The sequence below is a fragment of the Amborella trichopoda genome, chromosome 11 (genome assembly GCF_054954075.1).
Source record: "Amborella trichopoda isolate Santa Cruz 75 chromosome 11, AtrichopodaSantaCruz75HAP2 v2.0, whole genome shotgun sequence".
Lineage (NCBI taxonomy): Eukaryota > Viridiplantae > Streptophyta > Magnoliopsida > Amborellales > Amborellaceae > Amborella > Amborella trichopoda.
In genome coordinates, this window is record NC_142346.1 from 12501 (window position 1) to 28245 (window position 15745).

The window sequence follows — 15745 nt, forward strand, 5'->3', positions numbered from 1 at the left end:
TTCCTTGAAAGTTTTTTCCAGAAAATGTTTTCTAATGCAATATTTTCTTTGAAAGTGTTTTCTGGAAAGTGTTTTCTAAGAAAATATTTTCCTTGAAAATATTTTCCTAAGAAAGTGCTTTCTTTGCAAACCTTTTTCAGGAAAGTGTTTTCTAGGAAAACATTTCTAGGATAGTGTTTTCTAGGAAATGCTTTTCCAAGAAATTGTCCATTTTCCAGGAAAGTGTTTTCTAGAAAATCCTTTTCCAGAAAATTGTCTAGGAATATGTTTTCCTTGAAAGTGTTTTCTAGAAAATGCTTTCCAGGAAAATGTTTTCCTGGAAAATATTTTTCTAAGAAAGTGCTTTCTAGAAAATCCTTTTCCAGGAAAGTGTTTTCTGGGAAAACCTTTTCCAGGAAAGTGCTTTCTGAGAAAACCTTTTCCGGAAAAGTGCTTTGTGGGAAAACTTTTTTCAGGAAAGTGCTTTCTGGGAAAGCCTTTTTCGGGAAAGTGCTTTCTGGGAAAACCTTTTCAAGGAAAGTGTTTTCTGGGAAAACCATTTCCTAGAAAGTGTTTTCTGGGAAAACCATTTCCTGGAAATTGTCCAGGAAAATGTTTTCCTTGAATGTGTTTTCTAGAAAATGTTTTCTAAGAAAACATTTTTTGGGAAAATATTTTCCTAAGAAAGTGCTTTCTAGGAAAACCTTTTCCAAGAAAGTGTTTTCTGAGAAAATCTGTTCCAGGAAAGTGTTTTCTGAGAAAACCTTTTCTGGGAAATTGTCTAGGAAAATATTTTCCTAGGAAAGTGCTTTCTTGGAAAACCTTTTCCATGAAATTGTTTTCTAGGAAAACCTTTTCCAGGAAAGTTTTTTTTGGGAAAACCTTTTCCAGGAAAGTGTTTTCTGGGAAAACATTTTCCAGGAAATTGTTGCGAAAAATGTTTTCCTTGAAAGTGTTTTCTAGAAAATGTTTTCTAAGAAAATGTTTTTCAGGAAAATATTTTCCTAAGAAAGTGCTTTCTAGGAAAACCTTTTCAGTTTACTAGGAATACCTTTTTCAAGAAAGTGTTTTCAAGGAAAACCTTTTCCAAGTAAGTGTTTTCTGGGAAAACCTTTTCAGGAAATTGTCTTGGAAAACATTTTCCTTGAAAGTGTTTTTTAGAAATTATTTTCAAAGAAAATGTTTTACTAGAAAATGTTTTCTATGAAAACGTTTTACAGGAAAATATTTTCTTCTTCCATGAAAGTGCTTTCTAGGAGAACATTTTTCTAGGAAAACCTTTTCCTATAAATTGCTTTCTGGGAAAACGTTTTCCAGGAAATTATTTTCTAGGAAATTGCTTTCTAGAAAAACATGTTTTCTAAGAAAGTGCTTTACAAGAAAATATTTTCTAAGAAAGTGTTTTCCAAGAAAGTGCTTTCTAGGATAAGCTTTTCTAAGAAAAGGAAAATGTTTTCCAAGGAATGTGTTTTCTAGGAAAATGTTTTCCATGAAATTGTTTTCTACGTAAACCTTTTCCAAGAAAGTGTTTTCTAGGAAAACGTTTTCCTAGAAAATGTTTTTTAGAAAATGTTTTTTAGGAAAATGTTTTACATGAAAACATTTTCTAAGAAAATGTTTTCTAAGAAATTGCTTTCTAGGAGAACCTTTTCTAGGAAATTGTTTTCTAGGAAAATGTTTCTTCAGAAAACGTTCCAAAAAATATTTACTAGAAGAACTTTTTCCAGAAAATATTTTCTAGAAAATGTTTCATGTGAGAAATTATTTTCTAGATGAAAATATTTTCATATGAAAATGGTTTCTCTATAAAATGTTTTCTAGAGAAAACATTTTCTAGAAATCGTTGTCAAAAATGTTTTCTAGAAAGTGTTTTCCATAAAAATGTTTTCTAAGAAAGTATTTTAATAAACCCAATCATGAGGATAAATATACGGTTCAAGGAAAAAGAAAAAATAGAGCATAACTTAATTCATCCACTAAGTGTTGTGAGACGAGACTACTTGATACAATTAGTAACTTCAATGAACATTTCAACTAATTTAATGCCCAAGAACGTACATATTACCGGTTCATTGGCAGCTTGTGACTGTATTGATTTAATGCTCGAGAACGTACAAATTACCAATTCATTGGCAGCTTGTGACCGTCCAATTTTTAGAGGATGAGATTTAACTGTTAAAAAACTGAAATTTCAAATTTTGTTTTTTTTTTAAATAATCATCCAAAATTTTAGATTGAAAAAATCCTCCTTAGTAGGTGATCTGACCAAGGTAGAAGAAGTAAACTATGCTCCCGAGGGAGCATAGTATACGTGCTCTTCATTGAATCTCCTTCCACCGCAATGGAGGGGCCCCATCTATAATCATACAATTTCAGCCCCTCCAGCAGTGCAAAGACTCAGCTTTGTAGAATTTGTATGGTCCAGTTCCAATCCAATAACCTCTCATGCTCCATACCTTTTTTACATGAAATAATATACATTTGCCCTTCAGACGAAAACAAAACTTTTACAATGTTCATGGCTATAGAAGCAAACTGAACATCAACTAACACATCAATCACAAAAAAAAGTGGCACATCTTATATCCCTTACTTTTAAAATTTATGCTACGTTCACAAAAAACTCATCCCACGTCTGTGGCACATCTTATATCCAAATAGAGACCATAACAGCTTAAAAAAAAAAACCATATTGGAATAAAAGGAAATAAATATGGCAGATTGGGCTACAAACCATTTTCCATGCATAGCCAATCCATGCTTAAATGAGAAGGATGTTAGAATTCAAATTTGATTTAGAAAAGTATTAACATGGCTACTCCATAGTTGACTGCGAGCACTTCAGCTAAGCATGCATACGAATTGTTTAGATATTGCCTGGTGTAAATGGAAATTGCCTAGGTACATTCAACTCTTTATCTTTTCTCTTTTTTTTTTGAGGAAGTTTATATCGGAAGAGAAAGATAAAACAAAGAGAGAGAATGAATTTCAAATGAATTTTAAAAACTCGTCCCATGTCTGTGGCACCATTTTATATCCAAATAGAGGCCATAACAGCTAAAAAAAAGAAACCATATTGGAATATGAAGAAATAAATATGACAGATTGGGCTACAAACCATTTTCCATGCATAGCCAATCCATGCTTAAATGAGAAAGATGTTAGAATTTAAATTTGATTTAGAAAAGTATTACCATGGCTACTCCATAGTTGACTGCGAGCACTTCAGCTAAGCATGCATAAGAATTGTTTAGATATCGCCTAGTGTAAATGGAAATTGCCTTACATTTAAGTCATTATCTTTTCTTTTCTTTTTGAGGAAGTTCATATCGGAAGAGAAAGAGAAAACAAAGAGAAAGAGAATGAATTTCACTCAACAAATGCAACCATGTTAATGCAAATAAAAAATGAAGAATGCATATAGTAGAAAGAAACTCCACCTTAATCCTAGAGGGACTCTCCATAAAACTCATTTTGTATGTACTTGACCTGGTAATGGGGGGAATCCAAGATTTTCTCATTCAGCACTACAAGAAAAAAGTTGTCAAATCCCAATTCACAAAAGCTATCATACAAATATAAATAAAAATCAATAATGCTAAAAAATTGCAAGAGACACACGCTATCTACTATAATTGAGAACTAAATAAAAGCTATGCCCCCAAACAGTCACAACATTTGGCGTTAAAACCAATACACATTGGAATAACATAAGCCATATTGGAATAAGAGGTAATAAATATGGCACATTGGGCCACAAACCACGTTCCATGCATAGCCAATCCATGCTTAAATGAGAAAGATGTTAGAATTCAAATTTGATTTAGAAAGGCATTCACATAGCTACTCCTTAGTTGACTGAGAGCACTTCAGCTAAGCATGTCTAAGAATTGTTTAGACATTGCCTAGTATAAATGGAAATTGCCTAGGGACATTCAGCTCTACATCTTTTTTTTCTTTTTTGAGGAAGTTTATATCGGAAAAGAAGGAGAAAACAAAGAGGAGAAAAAAAATGAATTTCGCTCAACAAAATGCAACCATGTTAATGCAAATAAAAAGAATGCAAATAATAGAAAGAAACTCCACCTTGATCTCAGAGGGACTCTCCATAAAGATCAGTTTGTATGTGTTTGTTCGAAAGTTATGAAAAGAGCATCCTTGACTTGGTAATGGGGGGAACCCAAGATTTCCTTCATCAGCATTGCAAGAAAGAAGAAGACAGATTGTCAAACCCCAAATCTCAAAAGCTATCTTACAAATATAAATAAAAATTAATAATGGTAAAAAATTACAAGAGACGCATACTATCTACTATAATTAAGAAATAAATAAAAGCTATACCCCCAAACAATCACAACATATGGCGTTAAAACCAATACACATAACAGCTAAAAAAAAGAAGCCATATTGAAATAGGAGGAAATAAATATGGCAGATTGGGCTACAAACCATTTTCCATGCATTAGCCAATCCATGCTTAAATGAGAAGGATGAGAATTCAAATTTGATTTAGAAAAGTATTAACATGGCTACTCCATAGTTGACCGCGAGCACTTCAGCTAAGCATGCATAAGAATTGTTTAGATATTGCCTGGTATAAATGGAAATTGCCTTACATTCAGCTCTTTATCTTTTCTTTTCTTTTTGAGGAAGTTTATATCGGTAGAGAAAGACAAAACAAAGAGAAAGAGAATGAATTTCACTCAACAAAATGCAACCATGTTAATGCAAATAAAAAATGAAGAATGCATATAGTAGAAAGAAACTCCACCTTAATCTCAGAGAGACTCTGCATAAACCTCAGTTTGTATGTACTTGACCTGGTAATGGGGGGAATCCAAGATTTCCTCATTCAGCACTACAAGAAAGAAGTTGTCAAATCTCAATTCACAAAATCTATCCTACAAATATAAATAAAAATCAATAATGCTAAAAAATTCCAAGAGACACACACTATCTACTATAATTGAGAACTAACTAAAAGCTATGCCCCCAAACAGTCACAACATTTGGCGTTAAAACCAATACACATTGGAATAACATAAGCCATATTGGAATAAGAGGTAATAAATATGGCACATTGGGCCACAAACCACTTTCCATGCTCAGTCAATCCATGCTTAAATGAGAAGGATGTTAGAATTCAAATTTGATTTAAAAAGGCATTTACATAGCTACTCCATAGTTGACTGAGAGCACTTCAGCTAAGCATGTCTAAGAATTGTTTAGATAATGCCTAGTATAAATGGAAATTGCCTAAGGACATTCAGCTCAATGTCTTTTTTCATTTTTTGAGGAAGTTTATATCGGAAAAGAAGGAGAAAACAAAGAGGAGAAAAAGAATGAATTTCACCCCCAAACAGTCACAACATTTGGCGTTAAAATCAATACACATTGGAATAACATAAGTCATATTGGAATAAGAGGTAATAAATATGGCACATTGGGCCACAAACCACTTTCCATGCATAGCCAACCCATGCTTAAATGAGAAGGATGTTAGAATTCAAATTGACTTAGAAAGGCATTTACATAGCTACTCCATAGTTGACTGAGAGCACTTCAGCTAAGCATGTCTAAGAATTGTTTAGATATTGCCTGGTATAAATGGAAATTCCCTAGGGACATTCAGCTCTATATCTTTTTTCTTTTTTTGAGGAAGTTTATATCGGAAAAGAAGGAGAAAACAAATAGGAGAAAAAGAATGAATTTCACTCAACAAAATGCAACCATGTTAATACAACTAAAAAGAATGCATATAATAGAAAGAAACGCCACTTTAATCTCAGAGAGACTCTACATAAAGATCAGTTTGTATGTGTTTGTTCGAAAGCTATGAAAAGAGCATCCTTGACCTGGTAATGGGGGGAACCCAAGATTTCCTTCATCAGCATTGCAAGAAAGAAGAAGACAGAGATTGTCAAACCCCAAATCTCAAAAGCTATCTTACAAATATAAATAAAAATCAATAATGATAAAAAATTATAAGAGACACACACTATCTACTATAATTGAGAAATAAATAAAAGCTATACCCCCAAACAGTCACAACATATGGCGTTAAAACCAATACACATAACAGCTAAAAAAAAGAAGCCATATTGGAATAGGAGGAAATAAATATGGCAGATTGGGCCACAAACCATTTTCCATGCATTAGCCAAATCCATGCTTAAATGAGAAGGATGTTAGAATTCAAATTTGATTTAGAAAAGTATTAACATGGCTACTCCATAGTTGACTGCGAGTACTTTAGCTAAGCATGCATAAGAATTGTTTAGATATAGCCTAGTGTAAATGGAAATTGCCTTACATTCAGCTCTTTATCTTTTCTTTTCTTTTTGAGGAAGTTTATATCGGAAGAGAAAGAGAAAACAAAGAGAAAGAGAATGAATTTCACTCAACAAAATGCAACCATGTTAATGCCAATAAAAAATGAAGAACGCATAAAGTAGAAAGAAACACCACCTTAATCCCAAAGGGACTCTCCATAAAGCCCAGTTTGTATGTACTTGACCTGGTAACGGGGGGAATCCAAGATTTCCTCATTCAACACTACAAGAAAGAAGTTGTCAAATCCCAATTCACAAAAGCTATCTTACACATATAAATAAAAATCAATAATGCTAAAAAATTGCAAGAGACACACACTATCTACTAAAATTGAGAACTAAATAAAAGCTATGCCCCCAAACAGTCACAACATTTGGCGTTAAAACCAATATACATTGGAATAACATAAGCCATAGTGGAATAAAAGGTAATAAATATGGCACATTGGACCACAAACCACTTTCCATGCATAGCCAATCCATGCTTAAATGAGAAGGATGTTAGAATTCAAATTTGATTTAGAAAGGCATTCACATAGCTACTCCATAGTTGACTGAGAGCACTTCAACTAAGCATGTCTAAGAATTGTTTAGATATTGCCTGGTGTAAATGGAAATTGACTAGGGACATTCAGCTCTATATCTTTTTCCTTTTTTTGAGGAAGTTTATATCGGAAAAGAAGGAGAAAAAAAAGAGGAGAAAAAGAATGAATTTTACTCAACAAAATGCAATCATGTTAATGCAAATAAAAAGAATGCACAAAATCGAAAGAAACTCCACCTTAATCTCCGAGGGACTCTCCATAAAGATCTGTTTGTATGTGTTTGTTCGAAAGCTATGAAAAGAGCATCCTTGACCTGGTAATGGGGGGAACCCAAGATTTCCTTCGTCAGCATTGCAACAAAGAAGAAGACAGAGATTGTCAAACCCCAAATCTCAAAAGCTATATTACAAATATAAATAAAAATCAATAATGATAAAAAATTACAAGAGACACACACTATCTACTATAATTGAGAAATAAATAAAAGCTATACCCCCAAACAGTCACAACATATGGCGTTAAAACCAATACACATAACAGCTAAAAAAAATAAGCTATATTGTAATAGGAGGAAATAAATATGGCAGATTGGGCCACAAACCATTTTCCATGCATTAGCCAATCCATGCTTAAATGAGAAGGATGTTAGAATTCAAATTTGATTTAGAAAGCCTTCACATTGCTACTCCATAGTTGACTGAGAGCATTTCAGCAAAGCATGTCCAAGAATTGTTTAGATTGCCTGGTGTAAATGGAAATTGCCTAGGTACATTCAGCTCTTTATCTTTTTTCTTTTTTTGAGGAAGTTTATATCGGAAGAGAAAGATAAAACAAAGAGGAGAAAGAGAATGAATTTTACTCAGCAAAATGCAACCATGTTAATGCAAATAAAAACTGAAGAATGCATATAATAGAAAGAAACCCCACCTTAATCCCAAAGGGACTCTCAATAAAGCTCAGTTTGTATGTGTTTGTTCGAAAGCTATGAAAGGAGTATCCTTGACCTGGTAATTGGGGGAGCCCAAGATTTCCTCCATCAACACAGTAAGAAAGAAGAAGATAGAGATTGTCAAACCCCAATTCTCAAAAGCTATCTTACAAATATAAATAAAAATCAATAATGATCAAAAATTGCAAGAGACACACACTATCTACTATAATTGAGAAATAAATAAAAGCTATGCCCCCAAACAGTCACAACATTTGGCGTTAAAACCAATAGACATAACAGTTAAAAAAAAGAAGCCACATTGGAATAAGAGGAAATAAATATGGCAAATTGGGCCACAAACAAATTTCCATGCATAGCCAATCCATGCTTAATTGAGAAGGATGTTAGAATTCAAATTTGATTTAGAAAAGCATTCACATGGCTACTGCATAGTTGACTGAGACCTCTTCAGCTAAGCATGTCTTAGAATTGTTTAGATATTGCCTGGTGTAAATGGAAATTGCCTAGGTACATTCAGCTCTTTATCTTTTTTATGTTTTAGAGGAAGTTTATATCGGAAGAGAAAGAGAAAACAAAGGGGAGAAAGAGAATGAATTTCACTCAACAAAATGCAACAATGTTTATGCAAATAAAAACTGAAGAATGCAAATAAAAACTGAAGAATGCATATAATAGAAAGAAACTCCACCATAATCCCAGAAGGACTCTCCATAAAGCTCAGTTTGTATGTGTTTGTTCGAAAGCTATGAAAAGAGTATCCTGGACTTGGTAATGGGGGGAACCGAAGATTTCCTCATTCAGCACTGCAAGAAATAAGATGACAGAGATTGTCAAAGCCCAATTCTCAAAATCTATCTTACAAATATAAATAAAAATCACTAATGATAAAAAATTGCAAGAGACACACACTATCTACTATAGTTGAGAAATAAATAAAAGCTATGCCTCCAAATAGTCACAACCTTTAGCATTAAAATCAATACACATAACAGCTAAAAAAAAAAAGCCATATTGAAATAAGAGGAAATAAATATGGCAGATTGGGCCACAAACGAATGAGAAGGATGTTAGAATTCAAATTTGATTTAGAAAAGATTTAACATGGCTACTCTATAGTTGACTGAGAGAACTTCAGCTAAGCATGTCTAAGAATTGTTTAGATATTGCCTGGTGTAAATGGAAATTGCTTGGGTACATTCAGCTCTTTGTCGTTTTTCTTTTTTTGAAGAAGTTTACATCGAAAGAGACAGAGAAAACAAATAGGAGAAAAAGAATGAATTTCACTCAACAAAATGCAACCATGTTAATGCAAATAAAAAAATGAAGAACGCATATAATATAAAGAAACTCCACCTTAATTCCAGAGGGACTCTCCATAAAGCTCAGTTTGTATGTGTTTGTTCCAAAGCTATAAAAAGAGCATTCTTAACCTGGTGGTAATTGGGAGAACCTAAGATTTCCTTCATCAGCACTGCAAGAAAGAAGAAGACAGAGATTGTCAAACCCCAATTCCGTAAAGCTATCTTGCAAATATAAATAAAAATCAATAATGATAAAAAATTGCAAGAGACACACACTATCTACTATAATTGAGAAATAAATAAAAGCTATGCCTCCAAATAGTCACCACATTTGGCGTTAAAACCAATACACATAACAACTAAAAAAAAGAAGCCATATTGGAATAAGAGGAAATAAATATGGCAAATTGGGCCACAAACAATTTTCCATGCATAGCCAATCCATGCTTAAATGAGAAGGATGTTAGAATTCAAATTTGATTTAGAAAAGCATTAACATGGCTACTTCATAGTTGACTGAGGGCACTTCAGCTAAACATGTCTCAGAATTGTTTAGATATTACCTGGTGTAAATGGAATTTGCCTAGGTACACTTCAGCTAAGCATGTCTAAGAATTGTTTAGATATTTGCTTGGAGTAAATGGAAATTGCCTAGGTAAATTAAGTTTTTTTTCTTTTTTCTATTTTTGAAGAAGTTTATATCGGAAGAGAAAGAGAAAACGAAGAGGAGAAAGAAAATGAATTTAACTCAACAAAAAGCAACCTTGTTAATGCAAATAAAAAATGAAGAATGCATATAATAGAAAGAAACTCCACCGTAATCCTAGAGGAACTCTCCTTAAAGCTCAGTTTGCATGTGATTGTTCGAAAGCTATGAATAGAGCATCCTTGACCTGGTAATTGGGGGAACCAGCACTGCAAGAAAGAAGAAGACAGAGATTGTCAAACCCCAATTCTCAAAAGCTATCTTACAAATATAAATAAATATCAATAATGATAAAAAATTGCAAGAGACACACACCATCTACTACGATTTATAAATAAATAGCTATGCCCCCAACAGTCACAACATTTGGCGTTAAAACCAATACACATAACATTACAATTAAACACGAACAAAATTACAAAAAGGAGATGTGTAAATTTGTATACCTCTCTCTCTCCAATCATATATTAATGTGCACATAGCAAGGTGAAGTGTATCTCAATCTCTCACCATCCATGTTATCTCCTATATAAACAATTAAAGATAAATTTTATGGGCTTTTTGAGACCAACACAGCTACATACAACTAGATTCATCTCATCTACAGAAAAATAATGGAATTTTTTCACCCTAAAAAGGAAAACTTAGAAAGGCAGAGACACCTTGGTGGTACCTAGTTGATAAACTGGATAGACATAGAGTGAATTACAATATTGCATGACTGTAAAAAATTTAACAAAATATGGTGATGTGTTCAAATACAATATTGCATGTATGTTTTTCCATAATCCGATCCTTGAAAGACCTCAGAGGAAGACTTCCATAGAGCTGCAAATCATGAAGAATCGGTCAAAAAAATGGTTCGAGATGCTAGGGACAGGGTACTTGATTGAGGCCAATCCAATAACATTCATTGAAGCCAAAAGATATTCTACTCCCTCAGGAGTATACTGTCCATTTACTCCCTCAGAAAAAACCCCACCTAAGACTAGTTTTAGGGGATATAACCTCTTTAACACATAGATTAGCATCAATAGAAGAAATTTCCTAATTGCACCATCAAAGCACTTGAAAAAAAAAATGTCTCAAGCTTGAATAGAAACCGTCTAATTTTAGAGGATGAGATTTAAGTGTTAGAAAATTCAAATTGCAAATTTTTTTTTTAAAATAATCATCTAGTGATTATAAGGTGGTTATCAAAATTTTAGATTGAAAAAATCCTCCAAGTAGGTCATCTGACCGAGGGAGAAGAAGTACACTATGCTCCTGAGGGAGTGTAGTATACATGTTCTTCATTGAATCCCCTTCCACTGCAAGGGAGGGCCCCATCTATAATCATACAAATTCAGCCTCTCCAACAGAGCAAAGACTCAACTTTGTAGAATTTATATGGTCAAGTTCCAATCCAATAACCTCTAATGGTCCATACCTTTTGACATGAAATACATTTGACCATCTATTAAGGATCTGATACCCTTCAGAAATTGCGAAAACAAAACTTTTACAAAGTTCATTGCTATAGAAGCAAACTGAACAGTGGCACATCAAAACTAAAATTTGAGAGATACCCCTATCCCTTACTTTCAAAATTTATTCCACTTCACAAAAAACTCATGCCATGTCTGTGTCTATACCCAAATAGAGGCATCCATAAATGCTAAAAAAAGAAGCCATATTACAATAAGAGGAAAGAAATATGGCAGATTGGGCCAGCAAACCATCTTCCATGCATAGCCATCCATGCAAAAGCTTAAATGAGAAGGATGTTAGAATATAAATTTGATGTAAGAAATGTGGAGAGATAAAGTAGGAGAAGAGAGAGGTTAGGTTTTCGGGCTTACGTGACGGATCCATCTTGGTAGTGAAGGACTTGACAAAGAAAACGAGACCAAACATGAGCTTGTGATCCTGTTGTGGACTAAGGGTTTTGAGGGGACAAAGCCATTCCCTGTAAAAGAGGCAAAGCCCATTCCGATTTGATTTTGAAGGATACAAGAACATGCTAAAATACAAGAATTAAATTCTCGATAGTTTTAAATTTATATTTCAAATATATTGGACGAATTACCCTTCAACATCATCACAAGCAAAAAATCAACACCACACTTCATACATATTAAATAAATGGGGAGCGTAGAGAGAGAAGCAAACACAATTATCAGACTAAGATCAAGCAGAGACTAATGACAACTAAGGATTATGTTTAAGTATTCAAGTTTCTAAGAAAGTTGAGAAGATTGCTTTCCTGCTTGTAGTAGAGTGAGAATTGGACCCATCTTGCTCTCGATGAGCTCTTCTCCTGTAAAAGCCACCAAAATAGTTTCTCCTTTTTGGGTGGCTCTCGTTGTTGAGCTCGTCATCTTCGCTTGAAGTACCCTTCGCCATTTTCTTGATTGTAAAAGTAGAAGAAAAAGATTAATGGATTTCTGATCAATGACTAATGAAGCCTTATGGTCTAAACTAGAGGAAGATATTTGAAAAGATTCATGCCGGCTAGCTCTATGATCAAGAAATGCATTGAGAGAGATGGATCGGTTTCTTATCAAGATACGCAGAGAGAGAAAAGAGAGTAGATCAGTAGATTGTTAGTGGGGACGTGAATCAATGAAATATGGATTGGCCCTCACCGAGAACATGAGTAAGGAGTAGTTTTGGGATTTATCTAGAGTCAAATTTGAGAGTGAGAACTTGTTACAGTATATATATAAGACTATGGCTACATATATATAAATATGTATGAATTAGATTATTTCAAATCAAAAATATCTATTTCTAAAAAATATCTATTTCTATTTTAATATTTATATTTTTATCACATGTACATGTGTCTCTTCCATAATGTAAACCGTCCGCATCTTAGTCACGTTTTTGTTTTTCTCTCAATTTTTACGTGGTTTTCTCATTTTTGGGCTTTGGAGCTAGCCGATTGTGAGCTCAGCTCGGCTTATTTTGGCTATAATCAACTCGGCTCAGCTCCCATCCGATCGGTTCATAATAAATTCTCTTGAGCTGAGCTAAGCCGATATAAGTTGAGCCTAACCAAAATAAGCCGAGCCGAGCTAGCCAACTCTAGCCAAAACCGAGGCTGACCAAAAAAACCCAAGGAAAAACAGAAAATTTTAAAAAATCAAATAAAAAAAAAACAATTTGTAAAAAATAATAAACAAATTCCTATTAAATAAAAAATCAAATAAAAAAAACAACCAATCAGCCAATTTACTGGTCAAGGGTCAATTAACCATTCCGGAACACAAGAAAGAGGAACAGTCTATTTGAGAGAGTGAAATGAAGGGGAGAGAGATGACTCGTATCAGTTCACATTGTAAAGCAAAGAATTGGGATATAGAAACCCTAATTAACTTCTAAAAATTCGAAGATTGTCTGTTTGTAATTTTTAGACAACAATTTGTAGTTGAAACGAAAAAAGAAAGTTTAATTTGGGAATAAAAAATGATGTCTAAAATTTGCCTATGCTATAAAATTCCACAATTTTGCTATATTAAAATTTCACTGAATTACGTTAAAATTTCACTGAAATTCTACAAATTTCAGTGAAATTTGTAATAGTTTTTTTTTTTTTTTTTTCGTATTTTCACTATTTTATTTTTTCTCAATACCTCGGCTCGGCTTATATAGGCTTGGCTCGGCGGCTCGGCTCGACTTACATCGGTCATTCTTCTGTTGTCATTCGATACCTGAAGACTTTCCAATCCCCATATGTTTTCATTTAGCATGTGTCCAATTGTGTCTAAGTGTCTAATTATTTCAGGTAGTACTTGAAGATCAACACAGGGCTCTCTATCCACAACTCATTCTTTCAAGATTCTATTCTTCTGTTGTCATTCTTCTGTTGTCAGGCTCAAACTTACAGGCTTAACAGAAGAATAAAATAAGTCGAGCCTGACAACAGAAGAATGACATCAGAAGAATATATCCACATAGAATGACATATATTCACATAGAATGACATATATTCACAATATATTCACATAGAAGAATGTATTCACAATATATTCTATGTGAATATATTCACATAGAATGACATAGAATAACATATATTCACATACAATGAATATATTCACATTGAATGACATATATTCACATAGAATGACAACAGAAGAATATATTCACATGTCTAACTATTTTATTCTTCTGTTGTCAGATTCAACTTACAAGCTCAACAAAACCTGATATGTTATTGCCGAAGAATATAGGCTGATTAAATTTTTCATCATGCACATAAAGCTACAAAAGGTGATACATCACAAGTCATTGAGGGGACAGGAACAACCAAACAGACACACATGAGTTCATCATTATTCCTTTTTCAATGACTATTTAACTCATGATTATGATTAGATATAATGACATATCAAACAATAAATAATATCAAAGGTTGTAACATAAGGAACTGTCAAAACATACAAACATTTTAATGGAATTACATGAAAACAGATATTCTAACTGCTGTGTGTCTTTTTTGTTTTGGCGAGGTCCACAGTTGTGCATTATGAACATGGGCAACCCATCTTAAAAGGAGACTAAGTTACACTCCAACTAAATATATATAAAACTTAACAGTTCAGATTCACTACTCATGAAGAATTGTGAGAATTTAATTGATCCAGACATTTACTGATCACATATTCATCGTGCACCACTGATGATGAAACCATGATGCATCCAAAGAAAGATTCAAGTATATAGGAAGTTGCAGATCCAGAACAAGAACATCAGAAGAAAGCTCACAGAGTATATGAATCCAATTCTGCATTGATAGAGAGGAACTAGACTTATTTGTAATAGTTTTTTTTTTTTTTTTTTGCGTATTTTCACTATTTTATTTTTCCTCCATACCTCGGTTCGGCTTATATAGGCTTGGCTCGGCTTGTATCAGCTCGGCTCGACTTACATCGGTCATTCTTCTGTTGTCATTCGATACCTGAAGACTTTCCAATCCCCATATGTTTTCTTTTAGCATGTGTCCAATTGTGTCTAAGTGTCTAATTATTTCAGGTAGTACCTGAAGATCAACGCAGGGCTCTCTATCCAACTCATTCTTTCTAGATTCTATTCTTCTATTGTCATTCTATTTTATTCTTCTGTTGTCAGACTCAGACTTACAGGCTCAACAGAAGAATAAAATAAGTCGAGCCTGATAACAGAAGGATATATTCACATAGAATGACAACAGAAGAATATAATCACATAGAATGACATATATTTACAAAGAATGACATATATTCACAATATATTCACATAGAAGAATGTATTCACAATATATTATATGTGAATATATTCACATAGAATGACATATATTCACATACAATGAATATATTCACAATATATTCACATAGAATGACAACAGAAGAATATATTCACATGTCTTTAACTATTTTATTCTTCTGTTGTCAGGTTCGACTTACAAGCTCAACAAAACTTGATATGTTATTGCCGTAGAATATAGGCTGATTAAATTTTTCATCATGCACATAAAGCTACAAAAGGTGACACATCATAAATCATTGAGGGGACAGGAACAACCAAACAGACACACATGAGTTCATCATTATTCCTTTTTCAATGACTATTTAACTCATGATTGTGATTAGATATAATGACATATCAAACAATAGATAATATCAAAGGTTGTAACATAAGGAACTGTCAAAACATACAAACATTTTAATGGAATTACATGAAAACAGATATTCTAACTGCTGTGTGTCTTTTTTGTTTTGGCGAGGTCCACAGTTGTGCATTATGAACATGTCAACCCATCTTAAAAGGAGACTGCGTTACACTCCAACTAAATATATATAAAACTTAACAGTTTAGATTCACTACTCATGAAGAATTGTGAGAATTTAATTGATCCAGACATTTACGGATCACATATTCGTCGTGCACTACTGATGATGAAACCATGA

General features: G+C 33.3%; 2 long non-coding RNA genes across 2 annotated transcripts; both read right to left on the reverse strand.

Moving 5' to 3' along the window:
• Positions 1–4107: 4107 nt before the first annotated feature.
• On the reverse strand, positions 4108–8611 carry LOC110007869 (uncharacterized). Its single transcript, XR_002282157.2, has 5 exons — positions 7784–8611; positions 7093–7169; positions 6448–6534; positions 4751–4837; positions 4108–4169 (listed from the first exon to the last, which is right to left on the reverse strand). It is a non-coding gene; the product is annotated as an uncharacterized LOC110007869 (long non-coding RNA).
• Positions 8612–9161: 550 nt separating this feature from the next.
• LOC148779653 (uncharacterized) lies at positions 9162–12203 on the reverse strand. Its single transcript, XR_016044360.1, has 3 exons — positions 11657–12203; positions 9926–10024; positions 9162–9279 (listed from the first exon to the last, which is right to left on the reverse strand). It is a non-coding gene; the product is annotated as an uncharacterized LOC148779653 (long non-coding RNA).
• Between the last annotated feature and the right edge of the window lie 3542 nt (positions 12204–15745).